The sequence below is a fragment of the Neodiprion virginianus genome, chromosome 2, assembly GCF_021901495.1.
Source record: "Neodiprion virginianus isolate iyNeoVirg1 chromosome 2, iyNeoVirg1.1, whole genome shotgun sequence".
NCBI classification, from domain to species: Eukaryota; Metazoa; Arthropoda; class Insecta; order Hymenoptera; family Diprionidae; genus Neodiprion; species Neodiprion virginianus.
Window position 1 is genome coordinate 24688221 of NC_060878.1, and position 6809 is coordinate 24695029.

At 35.8% G+C, this 6809-nt stretch overlaps 1 long non-coding RNA gene across 1 annotated transcript; it reads left to right on the plus strand.

Moving 5' to 3' along the window:
* Positions 1-475: 475 nt before the first annotated feature.
* LOC124298047 (uncharacterized) lies at positions 476-1191 on the plus strand. Its single transcript, XR_006906715.1, has 2 exons — positions 476-576; positions 986-1191. It is a non-coding gene; the product is annotated as an uncharacterized LOC124298047 (long non-coding RNA).
* Positions 1192-6809: the final 5618 nt, after the last annotated feature.

Below are 6809 nucleotides of genomic sequence, written 5' to 3' on the forward strand. Positions count from 1 at the left end.
GAGCAACTGTAAGTAAATCCGAATATATAACCTCACTTTCACGGGAATGTTACGGGTCCCCACGTATCTTCGTATATTATGAAAACAAATGTACATCATAATTTTTCATAATACAGGCGCAAAAAATGGCTTGAGTTCATCCAAGCCAAGAATCCGAACCGGCGAGATTTTCGTGTATGTAACAAACACACCCAAGCACACAACAAACACTTTGAGCCAAAGTATATCTAGAAAAATATCCACGATGTTTACTAATGCGTGATCCAGTTCCAACATTAAATGGACCTGTTGACGGTAATCATCGCTAAGAACAGCTGCATGCAGAGTCTAAGGATCTGCAAATTTTGGCTCAAACAAGCTGTGTTGCAATAACAGGTAAAACAAATCAGTATCATTGGCTCTTGCAAACAAATGCAAGCAATTGTTTTTGCATTTACATTAAAATTTTACTTATATTGAAAAATTAAATTCCGGACCAACCACACGTCAGTGGAATTCCATTGGATGATGTCGTACTCTCAAAAGAAGGACCTTCGACTACGCCGTATAAAGAAAACAAGAACCCAGATATTTGTGGTAAGACTGTAAAAACGTATTGATAGGAAAATCAGCGAATGAATTTGTACAAACATTTAATTTAATTAATTGGAAGTTCACTCAGAATTCAAGAGCAGGCATTTTCTGCAAATTGTACAGTTAGTTAAAATTGACATTTACTTTATATTTATATTTACTATTTCCAAAGTATACACAATTGATATTCAAAATATACGTTCACTATACATATAAATAACCAAATCTGAACTTCCGAGTTATACAATTACTAAGTTTTGTACAAAACTTGAAAATGAATTGAAATAAAACATACAAAATCACCAACATTTATGGTTTTATATGATAAAGGCAATGAATTGACTCTTTCAGTTCATTGTATAAGCCTTTTGTCATCTGTTAGCATATTCATTTATATTCTCAAATTGTCTAGGTCGACATAGGTACGCCAGTTAAAAGATCTACAGATGTTTACACAAGAGACACATTTTATGTAACCGTTATTTACGATACAGTATTATGTACCGATATAGATTTTTATTAAGATTTGACATCATTGTTTACGTTTTTTAAATATAAGTACTTTTTTTGATATTACGTAATGAAGATTAACTATCTAAATATATAATTTCGATACAATTTGTTTGATTTGTTGCCATTTATTTTATTAATTTTGTCTTACACTAAATTCACACTAAATTCATAGAAGAAATGTGTATGTACGATGCTTACTTTATGTTTCTGTGTCTACGGAAACATATTTATAGGTTACCAGATTTGGAGGAAAATTTGAGATGGTTCTATAATAACAGCGTTGACTGAAGAATTCATTGCAGAAAATTTATTATGAGAAGTTTTAAGAATTCTTCAGTAAACGATAGTACACGTACATTCCGAACATGTCTACATTCCCCGGTTTAAAGGCAGCGCCAAAATCGTAGTGGGGGTACTTTACTTTTCCTCTGAGCCGCCAGAGCGTGCTGAAAATCGAGGTACGCTTTTATACATTGGATCTTATGGGCCCTTCCACTCTATCCCATACACTTTGGGGTAGGGATGAAAATGTGCCACCGAAATTATATTTGCTGTTGCGTTTAAAAAAAAAAGATGGTTAAACCATATGCAGTACCGCGGTGTAGAAAAATTTTCGAAATTGGTTAACCAATGAAAACAACACCGTTTCTTTAAACAAGATACGTTTATTTCATTTATTACCTTCGTAGATTTATTATTCGTACATACACATGAAATTTATATTTTCTTTTCCTTCAAATGAACGAGATTGATATAGAATATTTGTTTACATTTTTTTCTAATATTTAAGTTATAGCCCCGCTTGGGGTTTAATCAAACCTGGTAGTTTATTCGGTTAGGTCACCGCCTCAAACGCAAGCAATACAAGTATTCCATAACTTGATAAGTAAACTATAAATTTTAATAATGACGGCTGAAAATAGGAAACGGAGATGATACTCTTTGCCTCTAGTCTCCATACATATATCATCCATAATAATTATATCATACTAATATTTATATCAACTACTTTCATTCATAACGATTCATTACTTGCAATAACAATAATAATATTATTATTAGGTTGGCGCTGCATTGCGCACGCGTTGATTATCCATCCCTCGATCACAACGCCGACCTGGCGGCCACAAAGTGAGATAATAATCGGCCGTGAAATGAACCACCCCCACTACCTCCATTGCCAGACCTGTATGTAAGACCGTGGTCAGAAGTCTACTACTAGCGCCACGTAGAGGAAATAAAAAACGGGGACAAGACGCGACCTCCGTGAAGTTGGCCCCCCGAAGTTGTTATTTTTAAATCTAATTAATGCAATTCGTTTGAGAATCGTTTGAGAGGGTTCGAGAGTAAAGAAAAATCGTTTGAGAGTTAGTAGTTTTTCCGGAAAATTGATTTTAATTTTGGGTGTGAAGTTGGCCCCCATATTTTCTATCTCCTCAAAAAATGGACTTGGACGTTTAATTTTTTTTTTAATCTTTTGAGAATCGTTTGAGAGGATTTGAGAGTAGAAAAAAACTGTTGGAGAGTTAATATTTTAATTGATATTCCATAATTATTGAGTGATTGATTTCCCCATGATTTCCCCTAGTTTCCGAGTGCTTCCGGCCTGCGCAATAGATATGCGCGGTGTATCTAAAATCAGCTGGAGGCTGGTCGTGAGTGTTCTGCGCCAAAGAAACTAGCGTTTCTGTTTCATCGTGTGTTCTCCAGTAACAAAATCAATTAATCCTTCAAAAAATTGAGCAACATTCCAACGAGAGCAATAATGTTCAAAGAGCGAAAGAACTTTTGAAATAAAGTCGTATAATAAATTTATCCGACGTTTTTTCAATGATCTTGCCAAACATCGTCGAGTTGTGAACAAATATTGAAGCTTGTGGGAATTCAGGGGTTATAAACACAGGGAAATGATACGTGATATGGTGAGAACTAAAAAAAATGACGTTTCGAGCACGGTCCAAGATTTACAAGACCTGAGAACACAGAAATCTTGGGGTAGACGAACAGGAACATCGCTGACATATATCACAAGCCCATCGACATTCTACGTTTCTTCCAATTATGAGTGCATTATTCCTTATCTGCAAGTAAATACCAATTTTGGCGTTCTATAAAAGATTTCACTTTCTGTTGCACTGCGTTAAAAAGATTTCGTCAAGTTTCCCGTTTTCGACGCTCGTGTCTTTTTCCAATAGTTTCATCCAATTCTTCTCTTACCATTGGTGTCATTGAGAGAAAATTGCTCAGCTTCGTCTCCATGTCCATCTCGTACCCGTTCGATTTACGATAATCCGCATCCTCGAAACTCATATCTCTTCGTCAATCTCGGTCGCCACAGCTGATTTCAGACGCAGTGCGCAGACATGTTGCGCATATACAGTGCGCACACACAATGCGCACACCGGAAGCGCTCTAATCCTAGGGGAAATCGCACATTGAATAATTATTTAATATCAATTAAAATATTAACTCTCCAACAGTTTTTTTCTACTCTCAAATCCTCTCAAACGATTCTCAAAAGATTAGAAAAAAAATTAAACGTCCAAGTCCATTTTTTGAGGAGATAGAAAATATGGGGGCGAACTTCACACCCAAAATTAAAATCAATTTTCCGGAAAAACTACTAACTCTCAAACGATTTTTCTTTACTCTCGAACCCTCTCAAACTATTCTCAAACGAATTGCATTAATTAGATTTAAAAATAACAACTTCGGGGGGCCAACTTCACGGAGGTTCCTGACACAGGCTGCTAAAAGTGGTTCGCAAATTGTCCCTTGATTCTGCCGCCAATTTTCACCACTAGTGGCGCTAGTAGTTATCTGACAAGCTTGCGCGCGGTCAGCGAGGGCAACGAGCGTGTCAGAAGTCTACTAGCGCCACGTAGAGGAACTAAAAAACGAGAACAAAACGCGTACAATTTTTTAGTATACGAGCAGTGGTGAGTGTCAGGGGGCTGGTCAGGGGGCTGCTCCTGCTGTCTATTCTTATACCTATGTCCATTGATATATGCAAGGATATATATCAACATACATAAATAAATAAATAATTACATAAACTGAGGAGTTGAGAAAATCCCGTACAAAAAATATTATGTATGCCTAAATTATGCAACGAAAATATAAGTATCAATCAAATACATGAATCTGTATCGTTTATATTTACCTGACAATATCAAAATTTTTATAGGTGACAGTCGCATCTCGAAGATGCGATTTTTTACGTAATCAACTTTTAGCGGCAAATATTTTTAAAAAATTTTGAACTACTTCATTTTCAGTTCTAATCGTTTTAGGAATGTTCCTACGGAGAAATTTTTTTGCTTTGTAGAGCATTTTTTAAATCATGAATTGAAAAATTCAATGTCTCAAGTTTTGAAAATGACCAAAAATTTCTGAAATATTTTTCTCTTTGCTAGAAGCACGTTGAAGATATGTCGAAGGCCTATTTTAAGAGTTTTCCAAAAATTTGGAAGCGGTAATCGGGTTTTAATTAAGAAAAATTACGCAAGTTCTTGAATACATGTGAAAATAAATAATGAAAATGAATCTATCATGAGGTTCGTTACAAATTAACTGAAATTAAATGAAAGTCTTGTGGGTTCATTTCATATTTTGATAAGCTGTTAACATTGTCGTTCAGTCATACAACTTTTTGGAAATCTGACGAAACATAGCTCAAAAAAAAATTTTACCTTTAGCATAATATTGACGTAAATATCAAACCATATTTTTCTTCTCAATTGTTGAAATGCTAAATAGTAATTATTATCAATTCATAGTTTCTCAATGTGCTAAAAAGGACGAAAAAATCCGACTTTCACAGGACAAATATTGTAATGTTCAGAATGATATAAATAACATTATTGAAAAATCAACGGCTGTTTGTCAATGACTGATTTTCAAGGGAAATCGTCCGATAGCTTTCAGGTTATTAGATCCTGTTTCCAACGCAACATTATCCACAAAGTCAATTTTTATCCTATCGGCTGTACGTACTATCGTTATCAAAAGGTACTCATAGTTATAATCTGCTACATAGTTATACCTTGCACTGTTGCACATTTGTCTAATTTCGAGAGGTGAGAATTAACTACGTTGTTACGTGTCCGAAAGGTGCAGTTGAAAAAGTTTAAGAAGCTGTTAAAAAAGAGACACGTGGTTTGTAGCCACCTACAATAAAAAGAGTACCGAACACGGTAATCGAAAGTAGTATAGCAAGAAGGTAACCCGAGATTCCATTTGCACGAATGTAAAATTGAACATACAGATCACTTTGTCACAAACCATAATCATCCATACCATATAAAAATATTTCACAAAGTACAGGCACGTGGCTTTGGAATTTAATATACATGTATCAGAAAAAGTAGAAACCGGTTGCAAAATCTTTCAGAAGCTTAGTCTTCTGCGTTCAACGATTCTTTGCTCAACTTTGAGAAAAATTACCAGCGCTAACTATTACCAACGATATGTTTTGGTTTGCAGAACTATGCAAAAAATCTGAGAAACATCAGAAACGTGCGCTCCACGTATTACTCAAACCTCGACTTAAAGTAATGAAATTTAAACATTTCTAAAATCTCGAAAGACTTAAACTGCTTTTAGTCAATTATATTGACTTCGGTTGCTAACTTTATGGACCTCACACGACTTCAAATCCCCTGCCTGTCAACCAGGTCCTGAACGGCAACTTGCAAAAATGTAAGACGGGTCACGCCATTCAGGCGCCGGGTTGCTGGTCGGTGCGTTGGACTCGGGTCCGGCTTCACCTGGACAAGGTTTTCGGCAGTTTCCCTTGTCTGTCGTGCAAATGCAGGTGTTTCTACCTACCACTGCCAACCCCCTGCTCTACTCTACTGTTAATTAAATGTATTGCAAATATAATTATAATAAATAAAGGATTATTATTATTATTAAAAAAACCGTCGATACAAATTTGATGTTTCTACTGACCAATGTACAATGTTTTGTAGAGTTCAGAATTTATAAATAAGGTTCGTGTGGATAAACATGATCAATACTCTTTGCCGCTGTTACTTCTGATCTCTAAGCGGGGTCAAAAATAATAGCACACCAGAAGCAGAACGAAATACAATAACTTTATTTTCTTGGATCACCGCATATCATGGAAATATGTGATAATACTGGACTAACCACAAAACGATATGCAGTAAATGAATTGTAAATATCTCACGACATACGTGAGATATTTAGATTTTGGCAAAAAATGTTACGGCAAGCCCTGGTCTCCGCTACATTCTGTTCAGACGTGAGAAAAATATTGAAAAAATACGTTCTGGGAATGTAGTTTCGCTATGTGTGTTGTATAGGCGGTCGAAATAGACGTTTTCATCGCCTGATTAATTTGTACATGAAGTGATTTGACGTCACAAGTCTATCACTGCTTTATCAGTGCCAGCGCCGGATTTAGTCGGAGGGCAACCTGGGTAATCATCCGAGGTACCAAGGCCAACGAGTGCCGCACGCTAGCACAGCACCTTGACCTAGGAATCAATCAGGTAAGTAATAACAACACCACCACATAACAAGAAGAAAAACTTAAAAATTGGGCTATCGCCGATCTAAATGTGTAGCTGATAATGCTATTCATCTCTTTCATCACCTTGTCAAGGTGAAATTTTGTTTTAAGTTTTTGAAGTAACAAAACATTCCGATACATGTATGATGCATGTTCATCGAATGTTTCCATTGCTTTTGTTTCT